This window comes from Camellia sinensis, chromosome 7 (genome assembly GCF_055761805.1).
Source record: "Camellia sinensis isolate YWXY chromosome 7, ASM5576180v1, whole genome shotgun sequence".
Lineage (NCBI taxonomy): Eukaryota > Viridiplantae > Streptophyta > Magnoliopsida > Ericales > Theaceae > Camellia > Camellia sinensis.
Genome location: NC_138967.1, coordinates 110,990,359 through 111,017,043, shown reverse-complemented (window position 1 = coordinate 111,017,043; position 26,685 = coordinate 110,990,359). Strand labels below are relative to the sequence as shown.

The window sequence follows — 26,685 nt, the reverse complement described above, 5'->3', positions numbered from 1 at the left end:
TTGGGGCAAGTGAGAGAAAGAATCAATCCTGATTTTATTTTTTATTTTTTATATTTTTTTAAAGCAAAGCCTTTCTGGATGGCTTTACACTTTTTATAAAATTCTAATTACAACATTTTTTAAATTTTCTTTGTTTTTGGAAAAAATTATATTAATAATCTTTATATTTCGGCTTTTGTGTCATTTTTTATTTTTATAATTTCAACTGACTCAATTTTGATCATTAATTTGTGCCGTCTCAAATTAGTCAAATTGGTTTCAATTGTTAACATTTTTTATGACAAATGTGCACATGAGCGCCATGTGTCATTTTTTTTTGGATAAAATTGTAAATTTGAGTAATTTAGTGACTTAACTTCAACCAATTCAATGATCATTTTCCGTCCAAGAATCCCAACAATTTTATTAGTTAAATCAAATTGGTATAAAATTTTAAATTAAGAATCAAAATTAAACCAATTAAAAATATAAAAACTAAAATAACAAGTAACAAAATATAGGACTATAAATATTATTTTCCCTTTCCATTTTGCGAAGTCAAAAGTCCATGAATAGAGAAAGGTCAGAGAAGTACCAAAAGAGGGAGGAGGGGTGGGTCATATATATATATATATATATAGGCGTTAAACATTGGGAAGAAAATGAAGTTATCTTTTTATTTTTAATGAAAAGAAATATACAAGTCAATATAAGAACCTGTCTTTCCAATTACTTTAATAAATAGTGGTGATTTATTTGTAGTATATTAAGGTTAATAGCATTTGGGATACTTAGAAGGCCATTTCTAATTCTTTACTTGGCACAACTGGGAAATTTTTTCATAAGATTTGGATTTATTAATCGAGCTATGCTACATGCAAAAAAACTTTTCACAGAAACAATCACTAATGAGACACAAAGAATATGAAATCCACGTGTGAGTCCCACACAAATAAATCCCACCTTTTGTGTCTAATACATAATTAATTCTATAAAATCATTTTATACACTTTTCTCTTATTAATCACCTTCTAAGTGGACAAAATTTGGGAGTCTAGATATAGACACAACACTCATGCTATGAGCCTGTGAAAGCGTCTCTCGAACATCTTTTGATTATTCAAATCGTTTATATAGTAGGGTTTGTTAAATAGATAATCAATAAAAAAAAAATTTAAAAAGATTAATTGGACATCTGTAATGCCACAACAACACCACATTTAAAAATAAATTATTAACATAATTTTGATATTTTTTTAGGAAATAATTTGGGTCTGATCATGTGGTTATACGTGTCTAATTAACCTCATTTTTTTATATATAAATGATATACTCAACAAATCCTATAATATAAATAATTCAAATAATTCAAATAAACTTAAAATAAACCCAATAAGTCGTCATAACACAGGTGTCGTGACAGCACCCAACCACCGGCCCAACAACTACAATGTGTTTATGTAAACCTTACCACATCTAAAAAAAATATTAAGATTGAGTCTTACATATATACATAATGTTTGTTATTTAGAATCACATATGAGGTGTAAAAAATTGTTGAAATCCATAGGAAAAAAATATCATTTTTAAAGCATTTACGTAACTTTAGCAAAATCTAAGGGTGCAACTAAACAGTACGAACTTAAGGGTATTGGATTTAAAGATTTGATGGGAAGAAGAGGAAGGAAAAAAAAAAAAAATTGAAAGAAAAAGGGTGCAAATTAATAATCAGTACGAACTTAACGGTATTGGATTCAAAGATTTGATGAGAAGAAGGGGAAGAAAAAACAAATAAAAATTTGAAAGAAAAGATCTCTCACCACTTGTTTAAATGATTAAAGAAATAAGAAACAGTAAAAAGGGAAGAGAAATGATGAGAAAGAATTTTCTTTATAAAATTGAAGTCATGTTTTCCTTAGTGAGAAACAAAAGCAAAAATAAAACATGACAAAGGGATCTTTTTAGACAAAAAGGTTCATCTAGATTCCCACTACTCACCATCACTTAAAAGGAGAAGACAAGAGTTCAATTTTTTTTAAAGTACTAATCTAACAATTAACAATTGACATTTTGTAAATAAAAAATAAAACTTACTAGCGTCAAAAACAAAAACACAAAAATCCTAATAGTAACAAAAACACAAAAATCCTAATAGTAACTCGTTGAGCCGGTAAGGCTAAAAGTGGCTTGTCATGGCATGACTCAAAGGAGTTGAAAGCTGAAACTTGAGCTAAATTGACTTGGTGAATGGTGGTGCAAGTTGGGTTGTCAATGTGCAGTGCAATGCAATGGTTGACCAGAACCACAAAAGAGTTTTTTTTTTTTTTTTTTCCTTTTAATTTATATTTTTTTCAATCAGTTAGTGAAGGAAAAAAAAGAAAAACAAAATACACTTGCAGCAATAAGACTCAATGTTAGACATCATGCCTTATAAATAGGGAAAGAAAAGTTGTACTTTGTAACAGTAATACTAAGTGTGAGACATCACGCTAAGTCTCACACTCACGCTAAGTAAAGGAGTATCTCATCCATCAGGCAAACACTTAAGCCTTAATAAAAAAAAGAAAGTATTTGGAGGTGCTTTTCTTTTACCCTTGAAATTTGCATATCTATCAACTATATAAAGGAAAAAGGTCAAGAAGCATACACACAAATTGGTCCCTAATATACATTTGAATATATATATATATAATATTCCCTTTATGGGCATGCAAAGTACATGCTGCACTCTACTTTATGCATATGCAAGGTTGAAGATCACAAAGAACAGGAGAGAAAACAGGGAAAATTAAAATCCAAATGTCTACTATATCATAATCAGATGTTTATATTCTCTAATTGGGCTATAAATAGAGACACAGGCAATAAGCATTTGCATCAAGAGGTCACAATATTGGAGAGGAAGAGAGGTGCTTTATTCTGAGCACTCGATGATGAAAGTTACCTTGTGTCAATGGTTTGAATTCTCAACGAAGGAATCCGGTTTTTAGCTCTAAACAATCCCAACCTTTCATATCCACACTGTTTTTACCCCAGAAATCCATGTTTTTAGCACTGCCAACCTATACTGAGCCTGAAACAGACGAAAAAGGGAGCCACTTTGGGGCCCAGCCATGCCTCATTTGGGGCTGGCCGTGCTTTTTAGGTGAGAAATACTGTTCTGGGTGGGAATCCACCAACTGTCTATTTTTGAAGATATTTATGACCTATTTGGCTCAAATTCTATAAATACGAGCATATGTCTATGTTTTGAGGGTTAGAAAAATTTCAAAGAACTCAAAACACCTTTTTTGAGCTCCTTCTTCCTTTGCAAGCTATCTTTAAGCTAACCTTTCATCTTTGAACTATATCTATACATCATATACACCCTTAGAGCTGAACCTTGGACCCTTGGTTGAGACTTGAGAACCATAATTCAACCTTGAGAGTGTCTTTGGATTGAGTTTGGTTTACAACAAAAACTTCCACTCTTCAAGAGGTATAAGCTTGCCACCTTTTTCCTTGCTTTCATTTCAATCTTTTTCTATCTTTTTCTTGATTTTTTGTATTGTTTTGGATCTATTCCAAGTGTTGGAACTTGGGGTTGAAGAGCCACCAAAAGTAGAAAGGCTTAACACCCTTTCTTTCATCTTATCCCATAGCTCATACCCTTTGTTTTTACACTATTTTCTTTGGTTTTCATACTGATTTTCAAAATTAAAAAGGATTGAAAAATATGGTTTAGAAGTCCCAAAAAGTGGAGGGATTAGCCACCCCTCCTTAGCTTTGCTTACTAGCTTTGTGTCTCCTTGTTTTTTGGCTATCTTTTGTGCTCTTTTAAACATATTTTAGCTACTGTTGTTTACATGTTAGGGGTTGTTTAGGGATGTTTTAATTCATTCAAAACAGTTTATGCTTTGAATACTTTGCTTGTTGTGTTGTACGTCCTTATGGTTTCGGTTGTTTAGACCTTAGACACCGAGTCATTCGCATTGATAAGTTTCTTTACCTAGTTTTTATGTAAAGAGTCTCACTTTTGTAATAATCAACTTCACGTAATCAACTCTACAACCTCCCCCCTTTCTTGATTTTCTTTGTTAAGAGTTGTTTCAAGCGATTGATTGATATTCAAGGCATGAGAAAGAGACCTCCTATGCTCAATGGCTTAATCTCTTCATGCTAAGGATCACTTCTTGTTTGACGTTTCTCTTCATTTAGTGGACTTAAATATCACTTCTGGACAAAATGATTAAGAATGGAAAGGTAAGTCAAAAAAGGCTAATAAAAACGGCTTAAAATTGACACAACCAACATAAGGAAGATTAATAAAAATGGTTAGATTCGATCGGACGTTATACTGAGTCCATCGCGTCAAGAGTCATCACACTTCAATTCATGATATTTTGATGAATCTTGAGGCGTATCTACCTCCCTCTTTGAGCTAACTTCATGATAGGAGGGAGGGGTGGTCGTCTTTCATTGCATTTATTAACTTTCCATCCAGAACGTGTCCAAAATCATCATGCTATCAACTTGCGACCGTTGATGATTTTGGAACCGAATCCGTTCTTCTCTTGATTTTTCCCATGATATAGAGGAGCAGAAAGGACAAACATGGTTTAGAAAGGCTCTGTCTGCACTATTTTCACCTCAAAACACAAAAACATTTTTTTTTTCTGCATGAAATTAGGGCACAGCCGGCCTTGTTTGGACTTGGCCGGGCCTCAGTGGGGGCCGGCGGGGCTCCAATTTTTGGTAAACAGATTACGTCTGGCAGAAACAAAGGGCAATGGCTGAGGGTGAAATAAAGCAATGGCACAGAAGGCAGACAGAGCAACTTCTGAAAATTGTCTTCATTGACGCGCATGCGATCCTTGTGCATCTTTTGTTCATATTGATGTTGTAATTACTGTTCATATTATTGTTGTAATTATGGTTATCATATTATTATTGTTGTAATTACTTTTCACATTGCTGTTATAATTCTTGTTGTAACATTATTGTTGTAATAAGTTAAATGGCTAGTTATTCATTCATTCAGATTTATAATAATTAGTTAATTCGGGCATTTGGACATTTGGACCCTCTTGCACGAGGATAAAAGTGTAATAATTGTGTAGATCTTCCAACCTCATTTCTTTCTTCATTTTATTTACCAGCTTATAATGGTAACTGTAAGGCCCCTGAAATATGTATTTACTTCTCAGACCCTAATGTTGAATTATTTTCTTAAAGCCCCTCGGTTACTTGAATAAATTCGAATCTTGCCGGTTAGCATTACTATTTTACTTTATTTTATTTATTTATTTATTTTTATCGAAACAAGAATTACCCTAGCCGGATTAGGTTCCCTAACCTAATTTAATTCTACATAAATTACATGCATTTAACACCAAGCCCCTACTTCTTTATTAAATTCAAATAAACCACAAAAACTAGTACATGTACTCTAATATTATTAGTACCATCAATCTTGTAAGATATATATATATACACCTTGAAGAGTGTGCTCTAGGACCAAAACCAATAAAATAATAACCCATTACACTCCTAGGGAAGAGAGAGGAGCCAATTTTCAATAATCATGATTATGAAATCCTAGAGAAATACAACCTAGTGACCTACCTAGGATACAAAATCCAAGAATTAGTTTCATTACAACTAGAGGTGGCCTAGACCAATGGAACACACCTCCTAAGTCCCTTCCATTCCTTTAGAATTCAAGCAAAATCCTAACTTTCCATCCAATTCCAACTAAAGGGCTTTTATGTCCTTTTACACCAAAATTTGCCTATATATACCACACCCTCCCTAGCTTGCAAACATACACACAACACACTCACTTACACACACATTTTGGTTAGAGAGAGAGAGAGGAGAGCAAGAAAGAGAATCTAGAGGAGAAGAAGGAGGAAGAGAAGAGAGTTTCTTGTGCAAAGCTTAGAAGGTAAGCCACCAACACACACTACAAGAAAACTGGGTATATGAGACGGAACTATTTGCGACGGCACACTTGCCGTCTCAAAATGCCGTCTCAAAAAAGCAGAGTATTTGCGATGGCACCGTTTGTCGTCTCAAAAAAGCAGAGCATTTGCGACGGCACTATTTGCCGTCTCAAAAAATAAGAGTATTAGCGACGGTATTTTCTGCCGTCGCAAATACTCTCATTTTTCGAGACGGCAAGTAATGCCGTCGCAAATGCTCTGCTTTTTTGAGACGGCAAATGGTGCCGTCGCAAATACTCTGCTTTTTTGAGACGGCATTTTCTGCCGTCACAAAAAGTGGCTTTCGTGTTTTTTTTTAGTGAATATTTTTAAAATTTTAAAAAAATTTTTTAGATGTACCTTACTTAGATGTATCTAAAAAATAAAAAATTTATGAAAAAATATTTTTAAAAATTAATAAATACATAAAAATACAAAAAAAAAATGTATTGAATTATGATTTTTTTTTTTGTATTTTTGGTATTTAGTGAATTTTTAAAAGATTTTGGTGATTGTGGTTTTGAGATAGCTTCATATATATACAGTCACAAAATGATTTGAATAAATTCAACGGTATTTTTCTGTCGCAAAAAAAATTAAAAAAAACAATGTCGTCTTACTCTTTTGATATAACATTTCTATTTTCATTCATTTTTTCATTTTCCTGTCTCTCTGTCTCTATCTCTCTCTCTTCTCTTTATCTCTTTTCATTCATTTCTCTCTATCTCTATCTCTCTCTCTTTCTATGTCTGCCTGTTTCTCTCTCTCTCATTTTCTCTCTGTGTCTCTCGCCTATCTCTCTTCTCTCTATCTCTCTCATCTGTTTTCTCTCTCTGTCTCTCTCGCTCATCTCTCTTATCTCTATCTCTCTCATTTCTTTTTTTTCTCTTTCTTTCTCTCTCTCTTGTCTTTCTATCTCTCTCTATCTCTCTCGCTCATTTCTCTTCTCCTTCTGTCTCTCTCTTTTTCTGTGTCTCTCTCTCACTCATCTATTTTCGCTCTATCTCTCTCTTTTTTTGTCTATCTCTCGCTCATCTCTTGTTTCTCTCTCTTTTTCTATCTTTCCATCTCTCTCTCTCTTTCTCTCTCTATTTCTTTTTCTGTCTATCTCTCTCTCCCTATCTCTCTCTCACTCATCACTCTTTTCTTTCTCTGTGTCTACTTGTCTATTTGTCTATTTCTCCCTCACTATGTTCGACTTGCTCACTCTCTTACTCCTATCTTCTCTATTTATCGAGCTTCTTCTCGATTTATCGATCCACTATAAGAAAATACACTTTTGGCAACCACTTTGTCTATCTCTCTCTCGCTCATCACTCTATCTCTGTGTCTCTCTCTCTATCTCTCTTCTTTATCTGTCTCTCACAAAATTAAAATATTTTTAAAATATTTAAATATTTAAAATATTTAAAAAATTGATTTGAATTAAGTTTTGAACAGAGTTTTGAATTATCTGTCTTCTTTATTTATTGAGCTCCTTATCGATTTATCGATCCACTACAAGAAAATGCACTTTTAGCGACCACTTTGTCTCTTTCTCGCTCATCACTCTGTCTCTCTATCTCTTTTCTCTATTCGTCTCTCACTCATCTTTCTCTCTCACTACCCATCTTCTCTACCACATTTACCACTACTGCAAATGCCATTCAACTACCACCACTCTTCTCTTTCTCTCTTTCACTCATCACTCTTATTTCTCTGTCTGTTTGTCTATCTATCTGTTTGTCTGTTTGTCTGTGTGTCTTTCGTTCATCTTTCTTCTCTCTATCTCTCTCATTTGTCTTCTTTCTATGTCTCCCTCGCTCATCTCTCTTTTCTCTATCTCTCTCATCTCTTTTCTCTCTCTGTCTCTCTCGCTCATCTCTTTTCTCTCTATCTCTCTATTTTTCTATTCTCTTTATCGTTTATCTCTTTTCGCTCTCTTTCTATATGTCTCTCTCATCTCTTGTTTATCTCTATTTTTCTATATGTCTCTCTCTATCGATTTCTCTCTCTGCCTCTCTATCTCTCTATATCTCTTTCTCTCTTTATCTCTCTCTCGCTCATCACTCTGTCTTTCTCTCTCTTCTCTATATGTCTCTCACTCATTTCTCTCTCTCACCACCCATCTCCTCTATCACCTTCACCATTACTGCAAACACCATTCCACCACCACCATTACTTCTACTGTAGCCACTTCACCTCTACGACTACCATTACTACTACTATCGCCACCACTCCACTACCACCACTACCACTACTACTACCATTACCTCTCTTTCACCCTTGTCACTCCATTTACACTACCACTACCACAACTTCACCACCAATCTGTTTCGCCATCACCATCACCGCCGCCACCACCATCATCGCTCATCCACCACCTTCACTACTGCTGCCGCTCCTTTTCCTCTACTACAAAAAATTAGTTCATGATTTTTAGTAATAAAAAAAAATAGACCGCAGAAAAATATTTTTCATTGACTACAGAAAATTAACTTTTATTTTAGTGAAAATATTTTTCATTAAAATATATATGAAACAAATCAACTTTAATAACGGAAAGAAAATAAAAATTATTATTTATTTATTTTTATTATTTAAATATTTATTTATGATGATTTTTTTTTCTTTCACCCCGCCCGCTCGGTTCCCCTCATTTTTTCCATTCCCGCGCCCCAAAATCCCCAATCTCTTTAGAACAAAAAAAAACCCTAAATCTAATCGTCTCCCTCACATCACTCTCTCAGTCGCCCCTCTCTCTCTCTCTCTCACCCTCTCGTTTATCTCTGCACTGATCTCGTTCATCTCTGCACCGATCACTCTCTTACTCTCTCGTTGCTCATCTCATCGATTCGCACCGATCATCGCACCGCCGATCTACTCACAGGTAAACTCTCTCTCTCAATCTGTGTCTCTCTCTCGGCCCGATGGTTGTTTTATATATATATATATATCAGATATATCTCTGATTTATAGTCATTAGTTGCGATGTATGTGTAAAAATTGTGTAGAAGTATGTGAATAGTGTACGAAAATATCTCTAAAAATTGTAAATATTGTATAAAATATGTGAAAATGCATTAGGTTTCTAATTATTGGGAAGATTCCACAAAGAAATATAAAAAAGAAGAAATCTATAATATTTTGGTTGCTTTGAAAGTTGAAAGAACGAAAAATCCATAGTATTATGCTCTGATGAGTAGAGATTCATTTTTTTTTTTTGGTTATCATAATTTTTCATTCATTAAATATTCATTTATAATAAAAATAAAAATTATTATTATTATTTTTTATTATTTAAATATTTATTTATGTTGAAAATTATTATTATTATTATTATTTTTTCCCAATCCCGCCCGCTCAGTTTCCCCATTTTCTTCCATTCCCGCGCCCCCCAAAATCCCCAATCTCTTAGAGCCAAAATCCCTAATTTCTACCAAAATGAAAAAACCCTAATCGTCTCCTCACTCTCCCAGTCTCATCTCAAGTTCAACTCATCACTGTCTCTCTCTCTCACTCTCTCGTTTCGTTGTTCTTCATATTTGCACCGATCACTCTCTGACTCTCTCGTTGTTCATCTCATCGCACCGATCATCGCACCGCCAATTTTCTCACAGGTAAACTCTCTCTCAATCTGTTTGTTTTGGACCAACAGATCTGTTCTGTTTCTATTCAGGACAATGTTGGGACCTAATTCCTTGTTAATTTGTGTTGGATTTATAGAGATATTTGCTAGGGATTTTGTATTAGTCTATTCTTTCTTTGAATCTGTGATCCTTTCTTTGTTCCCCTTTTAAAGTCATTCACTCTTTGTACAGAGATTGTACAAGTCACCAAACTCGGTCGTGAACAAGGCGAGGACACAATATCGCAACAAGCAGCGAATGTTTTCGTAGGTAGTTTATTATTACAATAAAAATAACCCAGAGCTTATCTTTTACCTGCAGTTTTATTGTATTTATTGCTGGTTCGATGTTTTGATGATGAGTCTAAATTAATTACCGCGGCTCATCTACAAAATCTTGCAACTTATATCTCTTACGATGCAATATTGTGCGAAAATGGTTAATTTTAAGATTTATCTGCCTATTTGATATGGTGTTCCAATTCCATCACTTGATCTCAGATGCCTGATTGAGGATGTTTTGTGGTTCATGTGGCTTGCTTAATAAAGTGACATTAAAATTATGATGCATTTGGATTATATGCATTTGAGAAATGAAAGGTTTTGGGGAATAATTATTCAAGGAGAATAGTTCCAAGTTTTGATATGGATTTCAAGATTGAATTTGATAAGTTATACTATGATAGATTATGATGGATTTGAAAATAACAATGTAATAATAGTTATTTGAAACCTTTCATGCTAAGAATTATAGTTGTAAAAGATCATAATAAAATAATTTTCCTTTTTCACAACTATATTTTCATTTAGTTATCAATTTCTCTATAATAGCCAGCCATTATTCTGCTTCAACAAATTTTCCATTCACTAATCCAGGTAATGTGTTGGTGTTTTGTGGTGCAGGATAAGAACACTGGGCACTATGCAGTTGGCTTAGGTGATGTGTTCTAAATTCTTCCAAACATTTGAGGCTTTAAGAAGTATTTCCTTATCTTAATATTTATATTATTGTTAACCCATATGATGATATGATACCATAAAATGGGAACTACTTTGATTTATAGTTAGGGACATTGTTGAGAACACACATTAGATCCGTGTAATTTGTCAAAATTCTTTCGTTTATCCTATTCAGAAACATTTGTTTCAAACATCAATGAAATAACTTAATGGTTAAATGGATGTTGGTATGAGGTTGATAATCTTATGTTCACCAAGCTCTTAGTTTTGGCTAAGACTGCTCTTAGGGCTGGTACATGTACGTGTGTGTTTGTTTTTTTTTTGTTTTTTTCAAAACAGTTTATTATAATTACACAAAGAAAAATGTGATTTAGGGGAAAAAGGAGATACCTATCCCCCATTCATGTGAGGCTAAACATGTTTTTAGTTATATATGAAAACATGTTTTTAGTTATATATGAAAACATCTCTGATCTTGTTTTCTTATGTATTTACTTTAACCCATTAATTTCTCTCTCTCTCTCCCCATCTGTGTGACATTCATTTCATGTGTAATTTGTGGCATTTCACAATTCCATGTTGCTTGCATACGTTTCTTATATAAGCATAGTTGATGTTGAAATCAAAATAAACATGTTTACATGGGATATGTCCTAACAGATTCATTTTGGGCGAAATTAAAGATGGCTGCAGAAAAGAAGGTAAGAATGCTTGTGGTGGTCATACTTTATGAACATAATAAATATACTCACAGCACAGTAATTAATTTTAATGTGTGATCACTGTGTGCATGGAAATTATAAATAGCAATCTTTTTTTTTTTGCTTTGAAGTTAACTCTCCTTGATAATTTTTCGATGATACTATTATTGCTTTAATTTTCTGGTTAGAGTTTCCATTTCATATTTTTCATCTCTTTGGAGATATGTTTACTCAAAAAATTGTAATAGCACATTTAATACTCATAATGAATATCAAATAAGACAATCAACCAACATAGCTAAATTATAATGATTGTTTTCGATGTATGGGTTGATTATTCGTAATGACAGTGAATAGATACTGGCCATATAGATATAGCATCTATACGAAACACCCTTTTAGTTGGGTCTTTTTTTTATTTAATTTATCTACATGACAGGTTATTCTATTTGATATCATGTTAGGTAGTCAGAAAACATTTGTAAAGAACTTAATTAAGGGTTTATGTTTTTAGATAGTTTTGTTTTAAATTGTTTCGGGACGCTCTAGTCTTGCAATGAGGCATACTTAAAAGTTTCAAAGAGTTTGTGAAAAATGCTACAGTAGTTTGCTATTTTTCTTAAGTTGTTTATAAACATGTAGCTCTCATTTAAGGCCCTGTTGTCCCTCCTCCATGTTACTTTCCATAGTCTTATATTTCCTATTCTGTGTTAATTTCTAAGCATTGTTTGACAAGTTTGCATAAATGACCAAAATGTTATTTTTTATGTAGTCCATATGAAGCTAGTTTTAAGGATGATATCTTTCTTATGAAACATCTTGTAGCTCTTCAATTCATTGGACTCTAATTCATAGTTGTAAGTTTAAAATCCTTGAGGTAGAAGAAGCTCAGGTTTTAAGGGCCCTTGCCTTCTTTCCCAAAATCTCAGTTTTCATTTTCACACCCTTCTTTGCCTTTTACTGATGAAACCACTTTTTTTTTTTATATTATTTTTTTTACTTTTCACTTGCAATTAATATAGGGAAATATTCTTTATCAATTTCCATCACTACAACGTACAGCTTCTCCTCAGAGGAGTGGAAGGAAGGAATATCTTTTCAGGTATCAAATCCTGAATTTATTGTTCTACATTTCAATTTTTCACATATTACCATATGTATATTTATATGTTCTTCATGTTGATCATGTTGAATTTTTTTGTAAGCTTGTCTTAAAACCTTACAGACTAGTAGATTTTCAAATCATATTTGAATTTATGGGGTTGGTGAAATCAGATCTTCGGGCATTTAACCATTTTACTGTTGCAGTATTGTTGTCCATTGCGAGAGTCCGGAAGTTTAGTGAGTGTTCAATCGGAATTTTGAAGACAACAATAACTACATCATACCGTGATTACAGTTTTTCCAAGTAAGGGTTGAAGGGTATTAAGTTCTATCTCATGTTTAAAGTTAATATAGTACAGTGGTAGTAATGTTGTATCCCAAATTCAAATGGGTTTTTGTGGTGCTAATATGTTCCATGGAAATTAAAGCTATCCAATTTGTTGAAATATGATTTTAGTGGAATTTAATTTGAAATTCCAGACTTTGTTGAGTTGAGCTGAATCAGGTTTGTGGGATTTTTAATTGAGTTCATCACGGCATGGATGGTAATCAAATGTAGTTATCTTGTATTCCAGGAAGCATGTTTAATTGGGTTAGTTTTGTAGGATTTAATTTCATGTACTAGTGGCCAATTAGTTTGAATTGTTGTGATATCATTGCCATATTAATGTAGTGGCTTTTATTTCAGACATTTGATGTTTGTCACCTGTTGCGGGATTGGTGTTTAGGTGTATGATTTTGTGACTTGGAGAATTGTCGGTGTGTCTTGATAATTTAGCTAATGATGGTTTCAAAGGATGCACATTTTAATTTTAAATTTTTTGTTTTAGTCTAGTTTTAATATAATCCTTATTTTTTAGGGTTTGTAATTGGCTACCGGATGACTTGAAGGAAGAATATGTGCATAGTGTGAAAGTAGTGGAGAAGGCGGTGTTGAGAGCTGTAATTTTTCCTTGTTTTTCCATTCTGTTCATTTGAAATCATCTGTGCCATGGCAGACATGAAGATGTGAATAAGATATATGTTCTTATTACTAAACTTTAGTGAGATGATGCTAGTGATGCCCTTTTTTCTGTTAGCTTTATATTATTGTTTAGTTAGTTTTTCTTGTACAATGTATGACAGCAAAAAGAAAAAAATGGAAGATCATTTTCATATTTTTAATTATGGATGAATTTTTATTTATATACTGGACTTTTTATATTATTATGTAATTATCGATTTTTTTTAAAGTTATTTTTCATTTAATACAGGTCATTTTCATAATTTTAATAATTTTATTACATTTTTTTTTTTTTTTTAGAGACGGCAGCACACACCGTCTCAAAAAAAAAAAAATTGAATCAGGATTTTTTGCGACGGCACCTTTACTGTCGCAAAAGATAGGGAATTGGTTGAAATGTAATGCCTTTAGCGACGGTTTTATTGCCGTCGCCAATAGTCCTTTAGCGATAGCTCAGGGGCTGTCTCAAATATACCTTTAGCGACGGTATTTTTTGCCGTCGCAAAAGACATTTTTAGCGACGGCAACACAGGGCCGTCTCAAAAAAAACTCAGATTTTTACATGTTATTTGCGACAGAATTTTTCCGTCGCAAAAAAGGCATTTGCCGTCGCAAAACAAAGGCGACGGCATTATGCCGTCGCTAAAACCCTTTTGCAACCCCCTTTGTTGCGACCCCCTCCTTGCCGTCGCAAAAAGTCACTGACCGTCGCAAAAAACCTTTTGAGACGGCGTTTGGAGTATTTGCGACGGCGTTTTGCCGTCGCAAAAAACCAATTTTTTTGTAGTGACAACCTTCTCTTCATTTCCTTTTCTAATGCATGTTCTAAAGTTTCTAAATAATGTTTTCCAGATCTGTTATTATCAAGTTTTTATGTTAAAAATACTAAGATTTGAGTATTGGGTCCATCTCTCTTGTATTTCCCCATTTTGGCACAAACCATCTTCTTTTTATACAAATCTCTCAACTTTTCAAGGGCACTCTTTCAAACAAATTTTCTGAGTTAAACATGTGATAGTTAGCATATTTCTTCACAAAAGAAATGAAACTTTCCCATGGTGGAACCCCTTTTTTATAAATTTCCTTGTTTTGGGCATTCCACCTTAAAACCTGTTTTTTTCAGTCAACTTTCAAAATGTCCAGAAAAATGTACAAAAATATTCTGAACCTCTATTTTATGTCAAAACCTTCCTTAAGGAGTTAGCTTTCAACTAAAATTGGTTTCATCGAAAAACATCGAGTGGTTTGCGAGAAAATCAAGTTTTCATAACAGTCGACAGATCTGGACAGATTCTGGGCAGATTCTGGAACAGTGCTGGACCATTTTCTAAATAACTTAAAATCTGGAAAAGTAATCCCATTTCCGACAAATGTTCTAGGAACTAGATCAAATTCTCTATGAACCATAGGAAAACCGAGTCCGGTAGGTGAACCTAAGTAGTCCTTCCATATTAACCTTCATGTGATGTTAAATCTGGAAATTTGTTATGTTTGGATGTTTTATACCCTTGTATTCATGAAAATGTTTTATGGCTTATTATCATATCTTGGCATAATGTTGTATGGGTATGTTATGTTATTTATCTTCTTATCTTGAGGAGGCATGCTTATGTGAATTTTATTTTATCGTTTAGTTGAACTAACCTTGACTTAAAACACCTAATTCAACGGGAAACCTAATTGGGTGGGTATTGGGTTTTCGAACACTTGAGTAATGAAAAGATGAGAAAATGTGATATATGGACTGTTGGGATGCGTTCCCTATTCGAAAGTTAAAGTCTTGCGCAAGTGGTTTTCGGAACCCTTGAACGGAGCGGTTGTATTCGAACCCTAGGTGGTTTGGTGTGAGGAGGGATTCGGGCAAGGCCCTATTTTACCGTCTCTTTTGAGGCTCTGCGGTTGGCGCTACGCGGTATATAACCGTTGGTAGACATCCGAGGTTAGGTCTGCAACAAAGCAGCAAAAGAGGGGGCATACCGAATAATCCGCGTCCGATTCTTGTGGTTGGGAGGACGAAATCTCTTTGGGGGATTTCTAGTTACTAACTTCTGACTTAACTCCTAATGTATTTATTTATTTATTGGAGTATCATGCTTTACTATTTGACGTTATAAATGTGATTGTGTATTGGACCGGGAAAAAGGGGTGGGGTGTGTGTGTGTGTTTACTGGGCATTCAAAGCTCACGGCGTATCATGCCAGGTGACGAAGCGGAATTTATAGTTAGAGACGACGAACCTGAAACATTTGAAGACTTTTGGCTATCTTAGGAAAGCTAGAAATTTCCTTTTGTTATTTTGTAAGAACTCATGTGAAGTTTTAAAGCTTCTTTTGGGATGTAATGTAATAGAACAAGCTTTGAAATTAAGAATATTCATGGTTGTTATGCACTTATACTTTAATATTTACATGTATGAACATTATCGTTGCTTATGAGACCTTGTGTCAATACCTTTTAAGATCTGTCAAAAGGGTAGTGCGCTGCCTAAGAAAGCTGGACTTAGAAGGGAGGCTAATCTGACTCCTCCGGCGATCTGGGATCTTACTGGTTATTGACCATAGGACTCATTAGTGACTCTCCTTTGACTGCAACCAATGGTGTAGAACCGGGGCGTCACAGTAACATCATATTTTCCTTAGCATTTTCTATGATTTGCATTCATTCGTCTTGTATGCATAAGGGTTCGGCTCATCATTCTAACTAATGCCAATTTCAAATTCTTTACTCGAATACGTGTTTTATCTCATGCCTTGAATTAATTCATATTTCCACGCTAGTAGCCGAACTCATTATTTACATAATGTGTGTGTCACATTAGTCATATTGCATTGTTTAGAAGCATGCATTTCTTCTAATTATTTTGCTTTATTTGGCTTGCCTTAAAGTACTAGGTGAGCGTTTATTGTATTAGCATATTGCATTGTATGTTTGTGTTGTCATATCGAACTTGTTTTTCATGAGGCTAATATACCGGTTTGAATACATGTAGATGGAGGCTAATCACTAAAATGGGGATGAATTGATTAATGTACATACAAACTTACTTTTTCAAGTGGCGGGTATTTAAAACAATTTTTAAACAAACATGAAATCAAAGTGTTCCAACTTTTATAAATTAGTCTATACTCGTGTGCATCACCTAGTAAAAAAAGCTAATAATCAGAACAAGAGTATATAATGTAAATAAAAATCACATCATGATTAGTAGAAGCCGATCTTTGGTCAGGTGAGAGAAGTGCTCAATTCATGACCTTCCCCTCTCATACCTAAGTTCTCGAGCCGAGACACTTTGGTAATGACGGATAAGTGGCTTTTGGCACGAGTCACGGGTTTCCTAAATTTTTCAAAAATATTTAGGTGGCGACTCTGAAATCTGACAATGCAGTCCATTTTTGACATTTTTTTATTTAAAATCAATTTTCTAAAAGATTTGCCGAATTTGGACTCATTTGTGTTTATTTATTTCACATTGCACTTGTGAAATCAGATTCAAAACCACGGGAGTCCAAACTGTAGAGCTAACCGTATCCGAAAGGAACACAAAAAACAAGCTACACGCACCAAGTTTTTAAATCATAAATTCAAATTTTAAATACTTTTTTTAAATATATTTTTTCGAATACATGTCAAAATATGAATTAATTGTTGCATGGTCTACATGAAATTTGTTTAGCATTTTCAAGTAAATGTCGCCATCCTAATAATTTTTCAGGCTCAAGATCTTTTGTTCTTATTTTTTATGTTATTCTGTCCCAAATGCTCTCCCCATATATTTTGTTCATAGTTTTATGTTATTCTGTCCCAAATACTCTCGCCATATAACGATGTGTGAACTCTCATTTATTAATTATTTATTTTGGCACATGGTCATTTTATGTTGAAAAATTATTAAATATTCTTAAAGTATCACGTATTATAATACCTTTTTGTGGTACTACTTGCAAATAAAAAACCACAACACACATTAAGTCAGGCACAAAATTAAGAGAAAACTATAAGTCATGACCCCCTATTTCTGTGAAAAATACTATTTGCTATAGCACTTTAAAAATATGTATCTCATTTTATATATAAAATGACCCCTAAATATAAATATATATATATATATATATATCTCATTCTTCTCTCATCCTGCATTTTGTTTCTATTTTACACCATAAAAACTTCTTTATCCTATTACAAATTGTTTCTATGTAATTTAATTTTTTTTTTCTTGTGTGTATATATATAATTTATATATCCAGTTGTACATACATGAGTGTTCGTATATATGATAAAAAAAATTATGATTTTTGGCCCCTCCAATGATGAAATTCTAAATTCGTCCCTACGTCAAGTATTTCTTAGGTGAGTTATCATGATGTACTTATAAAATTTTTCTATTACATAATTGATTTAGAATAACACGTACGCATTACTTGAAGCGATTGAATAATTGCCCGCATTAGGAAGAGAGTTTGAGAAGGGAAATAGAAATTAATGACGACAATATTTACTTTCATTTTTTTTCGTTTACTTGTTGGCTTTGTAGAAGTTCTTTCGTAAGTCTCCCACAACGATTAACCATCTTTGTTAATGTGCCAATTTTGACAATGTTTCTTTCCATGTCACTGTCTTCTATATATATATATACTAGCGGTAACTCATGCGTTGCACGAAAAAATAGACTATATATATATTCTGTGTAATAAATAAATCATCTTAATTTTAAATTATATCTTAATAGCGACAAGCCATAATATTAAACCATCTAGGTAGATGTTAACAATAATTAACCCACAAAATTTTACAATAAAATTTGATATGCATAAGAAATTATTAATTATAAAAATTGTTGAGAATAATAGTATCGCAATCACTTGATAACATAAATAACTTGTATCAAACTAAACAAAACATTAAAAGAGAGAAATTCTATAAGCTTAGAAAAGCTATCATAAATTTACTTAAACTTTTAAATCAGTGGTGTATATTATTATTGTGGGATCAATTATGAATAAATATCAACTTTTAATTACAATTTATAAGTAGTTTTTTAAAAATTTTAATCTAAGTTTGTTGCCTTGCTTATAAAAAGAACTTCTCAAACAAATCATTAATTGATTATATTAGCAACTCTTTATCTTTGATTTCCTCTATCAATGACACACTCATATCATATCAAAGTATAAATCATTCTCCATAGTTTGAATAATACTTGCATAGTTCCGACATCATTTTAAAAAAATTAATCAAGATAAGAATGTCATAGTATTATAAAAATTATATAAGAGAATAGTTTTAATCCATTTTATTTATAAAAAATGATAAAAAAATTATTTGAATTGTATTTGAAAAAATATAACAAATGATAGCTTTAATCATTATATACCCCAAAAAAAAATTATATCGGCTACTCAACGAAAAAATGGTCAAATACAAATAGAGTCATGAACATTGAATTAAATCATATAGGCTCTAAATTGATAGTATAATCTAGAAAATCAACTAATAATAACATAGAGATATTGACAAATATGTAGTATTTCCCTATCATCTTTGTATTATATTCACTAATTTCATATATTATATGAAAGTTTTATTCGTCTCGATCCTTCAATAAAATAAGGATCAAGAAAACAAATTTGATAAGAAATTGATTCTAAACTTAATTATTGAAAAAGCAAAGATTTCAAAGAGAGAATTTAGAGATGAGATTGAAGAAATACTATAACGAATGATAGCTTTAAAAAAAAAAAAAAAAAAAAAAAAACCAATGATCTAACGCAAATTATTTTTAATCACTAATAGAAGGAATCTCAAATTATCACCTTTTATAAATATAGTGAAGAAAATTAATTTTGTGAGATTTTTGTGCTACATTCTCCCATGTAGCCTTTATTATTTCATTATTAATACTATTATCCTTCAGAGCGATAATTTTTTTTTTTTTTTTTTTACAATCTTTATCATTTGGTAGATAATAACGAATAATAAAAATTATCAAGAGAATGTTAAGAATTTAATAGGAGATAAGAAGTTATAGATAAGAGCATTTCATAAGATAAAAAATTTAAAATAAAAAAAAGATAATATGTGATAGGAGAAAAAAAAATGAGTAAATCAAAATAAAAATTTAGATATATATGTTTTTGATAGATATATAGATTAAAAATCATATCTTTATCTAAATTTTATTATTTTAATTTTTTGAAGATCAATTATTTAATCTTTATCTTTATCTGTAGGCCACGAACTTAATCTTTATAAATTATTTATCAATTTTCATATGTTTATTTATCTATAAGTCATAAAATTATTTTTTTTTAAATAATTTTTAAAATTTTTATCTTTATCTATAGGTCATGAAATAAATTTTCATAAATTATTTATGAATTTTTATATGTTTATCTATAATGAAATTAATTAAAGTACGAAATGAGGGGGGGGAAAGAGAGTAACTGTTTTTTTATTAAAAAAAATCAATTATTTAATCTTTATTTTTATTTGTAGGCCATGAAATTAATTTTTATAAGTTATTTATCAACTTTTATTTGTTTATTTATGGAAAGAAATTTTAAATTATCTATAAGTTATGAAATTAATTGTTTATTTTTTTTATCTTTATCTGTAGATTATAAAATTAATTTTCAGTTTTTATATGTTTATCCATATGGAGGAATTTTGAAATTCAAATCTTTATCCATAAGTAATGAAATTAATTTTAATTTTAATTAATGAAACAAATAAAAAATGAAGAAAAATAGAAAACATGAAAGGCAATCAAAGAAGGTTGTCACGTAGGAAAGAGAGCATTTTAAAATTATGAGAATTTAGGAATAAATATTTGGAGGTTTTTGACAAAATAACTACATTTGGTTATATATATAGTATAGACAGATATATATATATATATATATATATATTGTAGATTTTACTCTAAATCTACAATGATAATCTAAACTTTTTATCTAATAAACCTCATAGTAAAGACTATCTATTCAATAAATCAATTTCATTGTAAGTCAATGAATGAACAAATTATATTTTGTTTTGTAAAATTAATGGTTTAAATTTAAATTTATAATTATGTAATTTGCTCATATGTCTAGTGATATCCAATGAATTTAATTTTTTTGCACAACTTATCTTTACTATTAGACCTATAAGATGAACGGTTCAGAAGTTTTGGTAAGAGGGGATTAAAACTCTATATAATCATATACTGATTTCAAATTTTAATTTATCACATAATTACAAATGTATTGTATGTATGTATGTGGTACTAAAACAATTATTTTTATAAGCATAAAAATTAAATGATATGATTAAATTTACAGAAAAATAAATAAGTAAAGAAAAAAAAAATAAAAAAATTAGTCAATAGACATTTACAAGACAAAAAGATTTACAATGATATTATAAACTCTTTTACACTTTGTACAGAATATAAGATTAAAAAATAGTAATATAAAAATATTTTTTTGACGTTGATTATAGCCGCATTGAATTGTAATTAACACCAGTTAAAGCTATAATCAAATGTCATTTTGATAGTAATCAAAGTCCCCTCAATGAGTTGCAATGAATATCGCTAAACATAATCAAAATTTTACGTAACTAAATTTAATTTAATATTTTAGAGAGAGAGAGAGAGAGAGAGAGAGAGAGAGAGAGAGAGAGTTTAGCATTTAGGGCTTTGGAAATGGACGCAGGGGCAATGACCCCTTTTAACCACCTCCGCATCTGCCATTGGTTTAAATCACCGTTGTGAACTTGAGATGGGCACTGACAGACCTCCAAAGGTGCTGAAAATGCTATCAATTTGTAAGGGATTTTCTTCTTAGTTTGTAAAATGTATAGGCATGGCCTCTACAAAATCAGTTTTTCAATTGCCTCCATAACACTTTTTTACAGCACAACACTTTTTTAGATAATGTACATTTAGTTATTACCATTTCTAAAAAATCTCCTCTAACTTTCTCGGAATGACATGATAAGTTTACATGTTAACTTTTTATTTGTTACAAATTCAATTATATAAAATCCCATTCTCTTGTCATATCATTGATTGAATTGTGAGTTTTAAATTTTGAGTTTATAATATTCTTTTTATCTAAATGATATTTGATTTTGACATGTTATGACTTGAAGTGATTGTAGGTCTTAATATTAATTGAGAATTTTATTAGACGATTTAATGATATATTTTTTTTTAAAAATCATGCTTATAAAAAGATATCTATTAATATAACTTGCATATAATACTTTTGCTATGAATTAAATTATTAAAATTTTATTATCAATTTTAAATACATACAATTTCCCCCAGTCTAGTTCCAACATCCATGATTAGACATGGATGTACAAAATAGAGCACGGAGCAGCATTATATAACTATTGATATATTCGTTGCATATCTATCGTTCGCTAAAACTTCTAGTAGAATCTTATGCCTTTGCTTGGCATAAGTTAAAATGAAATTTTTTTATTAAAATAGTTATAAAAAAAATAAAATAGATTTTTTAGTTTAATAAGATAAAATGTCACATTTAAATCATAATCATTTTATTTTATTTTCTCACAAAAATAAAAAAAGTCAAAAAACTTATCTCAAACGAAACCTTTTAACCCGAAGTTAAAATAGCCAAAATGTTAAAAAGTAAAAAAAAAAATTACCCATATCCCAAATGAACCTGTGTATCACATACTGGAGCAATTCGTCACAAAGAAATAGAAGTCAACTTCTGAACCATTGTAAACATAGACTATAGTGATCTCGGTTTTCCCGTCAAGTATTGTGTTCCTAACTTGGGTCTTGTGGTTGTCTTATTCTTGTTTCCATCCTCTAATTCCTTGTATTTGGGTTTTGGGATGTATTGGGTAAGACTGGAACAGGTTGATTGGGTGTTGGAACATTTGGTTGCTGTCCAGTTTTAGTCTCTTCGCTCGAGCGAGCTCTCTTGCGCTCGAGCGTGCGTCTGCGTCTAGTTTGGACCTGAAGGTTGTGATTCTTCGCTCGAGCGAGCTTTCCTTCGCTCGAGCGAGCAAGCTGTATGTTTTGGGTTTCTTCAATCGAGCGAGAATTCTTGCGCTCGAGCGTGCTTCTGGGTTGCAGACCTAAAGCTTTGAGTTGTTCGCTCGAGCGAGGCTTTGTGCGCTCGAGCGAGAGTTCTTTGTGTCTGGTCGCTCAAGCGACCACTCCTTCGCTCAAGCGAGACGTGAATATATCAGTTGCAGCAGCGTGATTCTTCTTCACTTCTTCATCTCCTTTTTGCTCTAAACCCTAGATCGACACACTCTCTCTCTAAAACACCCCTTCTCTCTACAAATACTCTTGATCTATAGCTCTTCTGTCATAGTCTCCTTGAGAGAAAGTTGGAGCTTGGCTTGGGCTATCTTTTGATCTGAAAAATCTTGCATTTGGAGCATCTTGGGTTTTTCTCCTCATCTCCTTTGAGTCTCTCCATTTGAGGTAGGGATGATCTACTCCTTCTTATGAGTTTAACATAAATAATAGTCATTTAATATAGATGTTGAGATTTGGTGATTTGGGAAGTTAGGGTTTGAGGTTTGTGGTATATAAGAGAGGGGTTTTGTGTCTTTAAGTTCCGTATGTGTATGAGGTCTTGAAAATGAGGTTTTGTGGGTTTGATAGGTAGTATTTGGTTTTAGAACCAATATTTGAGGAAAATGGAAAATGCCCTAATTGATGTGACAAATTAGTTTGTATAATTAATTTGGAAAAATATGAAATTGAATTGAAAATCACGAAATTGGATGGAATTGTAGTTGAATGGTGTGGTTGGATAAATTAATCACCCACCCATGATGATGTTGATAATTTATCTGTTTGATAATATTATTATCTGTTTAGAAATAATCGCTTTGGGCTATCGGTGGAGGATAGTCTTGATTATTGTAGACACTACATACTGATTAGGGAAAACTGAAACTAATCACCTAGACTACGTCATTAAATATAACTGTTGAAATAATACATCAAATATGTATATTGATTGATCATTGTATATGATGAAGTGTTTAAATACATTGCCTATGTATATTATTTGGGAGGAGATAGGGGATGTACTCCAGTGTTTGGGAGGAGATAGGGAATGTACTCCATATGTGCTTATATGCTTTAATACATTGTATATGTATCTTTCTTTGGGAGGAGATAGGGGATGTACTCCATACGTGTGATTGTATGCTTTAATACATTGTATATGTATCTTTGTTTGGGAGGAGATATGGGATGTACTCCATTGTTTGAAGGGAGATAGGGGATGGACTCTCAAACCTGTTTGGGAGGAGATAAGGGATGAACTCCACTGATACAGCAAATCTGTGTATCACTTGAAATATGGAAGTGTTGAAGTATGGAAGTGTTTTAATATGAGTTATATTCTCATGTGAATTGTGAAGTATGGAAATGTTTTAATATGTGTTATAGTCTCATTGAATTGTTTGGCCAGGTTCTGAGCCATAATTATGAATCGAATGTATAAGTGAAGGAAACTGAAATGAAAAATGGATGTACTTGATGTTGAATTGAAAAGTGTTGTAAGTTGGGTTATAAGTGTCAACCATATATAAAATGCTATTGTTTTAGTTATTTCTCATACTTTGTTTAGTATATCTCTACTGGGTATTGACTCACCCTATATGGGACATCATTTTCAGGTTCAGGTGATATGCCACCTCCAAGGACATAGCTTGGGAGGCTTGGAGGTTGAAGATCACTTTTGTTGTTTACTTTTTTGTGTATTACATGTAAATTTAAGTTGAGGGCTTAATGTCTTATGAGTTAGTACTCGCTTTTTGTGTAACCAAGTGTTAGCTTGGAAAGTTGTAAGCCCGTAGGGCATTTACTTTTATTGTCAACATGTAATACTTTTGTGATAAATACTCTGATAAATAGATGTACACTTTATTCTCTTGAATGTATAGTCAATTTCTTGTGTCATGAATGTATGAATTATGGGTATATTCTGAGGGCGTTACATAGACGTTTTTTATTTATCAAATTATAAATGTATTCCATGCATGTTGGGGATTTTCCAAAATAAATGGGTTTGTTTTTGGATGTTTTCAAAACCTTCTTTATTTTGTTAGAAAGGTTTTTTTTATTATTATTAATTTTTTTTAATCTTTGTAACTTGTTCTACATCGAAAAACATGAGATAAATATGATAGGTTAGTAGGTGTTTAGCATCCTCTACAAAAGATAAAAAAAAGTCAAAAAATCACTGAAAAGGTAAAAAAGTTAACACTATTCACTAATCAATTGGGCTGGAAAAAAGTCAGAATACTCAGAGGGCAAAAAAACCAAAAAGCCCTCACTAACATGCACGAATTTTAAAAAAAAAAAAAAAAAAAAAACAATAACAACAACAACTCTCAACTGTGTAACCGTACTGACATGCACAGAAAGCATGTCAGTACTCAGAGGGGTAAGAAAGTAATTTTGGTATTTCATACAATATTTTACTACACATTTTTTCATAAAAAATCAAAAAGTTATCCCAAACAGCCATTTTTTTTCCTCTACTTTTTTAACCAAAAAGTCAAAAAATGCATTTATATAGCACATCCCAAAAACTATATAAGTGCACTTTTTGATTTTTTTGGTTTAAAAAGTAGAGAAAAAAAAAAGATGTATGTTTGGGATAACTTTTTGACTTTTTATGAAAAAAGTCGTAACCCGACCCTCTTATATGCTTTCATTCCTTCAATATATGTGTGATTATATGCTTGATGTGAAATTTTATGTTTATATGTGTGAATTCCATGTTTATATACTTGTATCAGTTGGTTATGAGAAAATCTGTTGAAATTACGATATTTGGATTGAAAATTGAAAGCCTTAGAAGCACGATAAATTGAAATTGACTTTACAGTTATAATTAGCATGATTTTTAGAACATAATATGAAGTTTTGTAAAAAGTTGATTCATAATGAATTAATTACATCTATTTAAGCTAAACTCTTAAGTAAGCTTAAACTTAGACCTAATGAGCTAAGCCTTGTTAGATTTAAGGCATATACATAAGCCTTAGGAGACTTAGACTTAACAAAACACAAAAAAATATCTCCCAGAGAGAGAGAGAGAGAAGAGAATTCAACCTAAGCTTGGAGATTAGAGGAAATTGAAAGAGTAACTTAAAGATTGGCTCAAGGTAAGTGTTAATCAACTCAAATACTTGATATCTCTCTTCAATTGCTTGGAATTGAGACCTAAGATGAAGGTTTTACACTCATAAAAGTTAGGGTTTTGGGTTATGATCTCGATTGGACAAATCTCACAAAAATGATCATGTACTTCTTGGGTTTGTTTGATTCAAAAAATGATTCCTTTATTTTTAGTTTGATTTGAGTTGGGTTGTGAGGAATTGTTTTCTAATCTTACCTCTTTGCATGCTTTGAGCTCATGTATATATGTATATATATGAAAAGATGAAGGAAATGAATGAATCATGAGAATTAGAGTTCTATATGTCAACTTAAGGGAAGCTTGATCTACTTGAGCTTGTGTTTCATTCTTATTATGTTCTGTTAGACGTATTTATTTTGATGATTTATTTAATTCTGTTTCTGATTTATTTGGAAGAGAAAAATAAATTAAAATCTTATGTTATATACTATTATATTTTCTTTCCTAAATCATATTTTTGGAGTATATAAATATGCTTAATCAGGTAATGAATTCAGCCCAAAACAGAGTCCAAATCAGCCTAGCACAGCAGCAGTCGAAAACAACCCAACCCAAAGGGAGCCAAACGTCCAGGTGGACATCCGGTCGGACGATCGACCAACAGTTCTTGGCCCAGCTTTGCTCCAGTTCAGTTTTTCTTCTCACCAGTTATCAAACAACAGTATCCTCGACAACCGCAGAAGCCATCCTTGACGACCGGGACCCCACAAGATATCCGGGTGGACGTCCCTCAAGAACAAAATTTTATTTTGGACATCTGGGTGGATAACCACTCTACACAGCAATGACTCTATTTCGAAAAATAGTTGTTATCAATCAGACCATCTTTTCAACTCCTTCAAGATCTAATTAGTATGGGGAATGCAAATTTGAGTAGAGTAGATTTAACAAAATCTTACTCAATCTTTTTAACACACGCAACAGTCAACGGTCGATTAATCTTCTCCTTGATAAAAAGCCGAGTTTCTGCTAAACAAAATAACAGGCAACAACACAAGCCAAAAAAAAAAAAAACTTTCTTTGATCAATCATCACTCACATCTTTCTTAATTCTCTGAAGTGTTCTTCATCTGGTTTTCATTTTTCCTTTAGAAATTACAGTAAGCTTTAGCTTTAAGCAGATATAACTGTGAGAGCTTTATTTTACTGATATAAACTTAGAGCTTCAATA

The 26,685-nt window shown here is 32.0% G+C and overlaps 1 long non-coding RNA gene across 1 annotated transcript; it reads left to right on the top strand.

The window, feature by feature from the left end:
- The first annotated feature begins 11,475 nt into the window (after positions 1 to 11,475).
- On the top strand, positions 11,476 to 13,528 carry LOC145795255 (uncharacterized). The gene is made up of 2 exons (XR_014335862.1): positions 11,476 to 12,312; positions 13,175 to 13,528. It is a non-coding gene; the product is annotated as an uncharacterized LOC145795255 (long non-coding RNA).
- Positions 13,529 to 26,685: the final 13,157 nt, after the last annotated feature.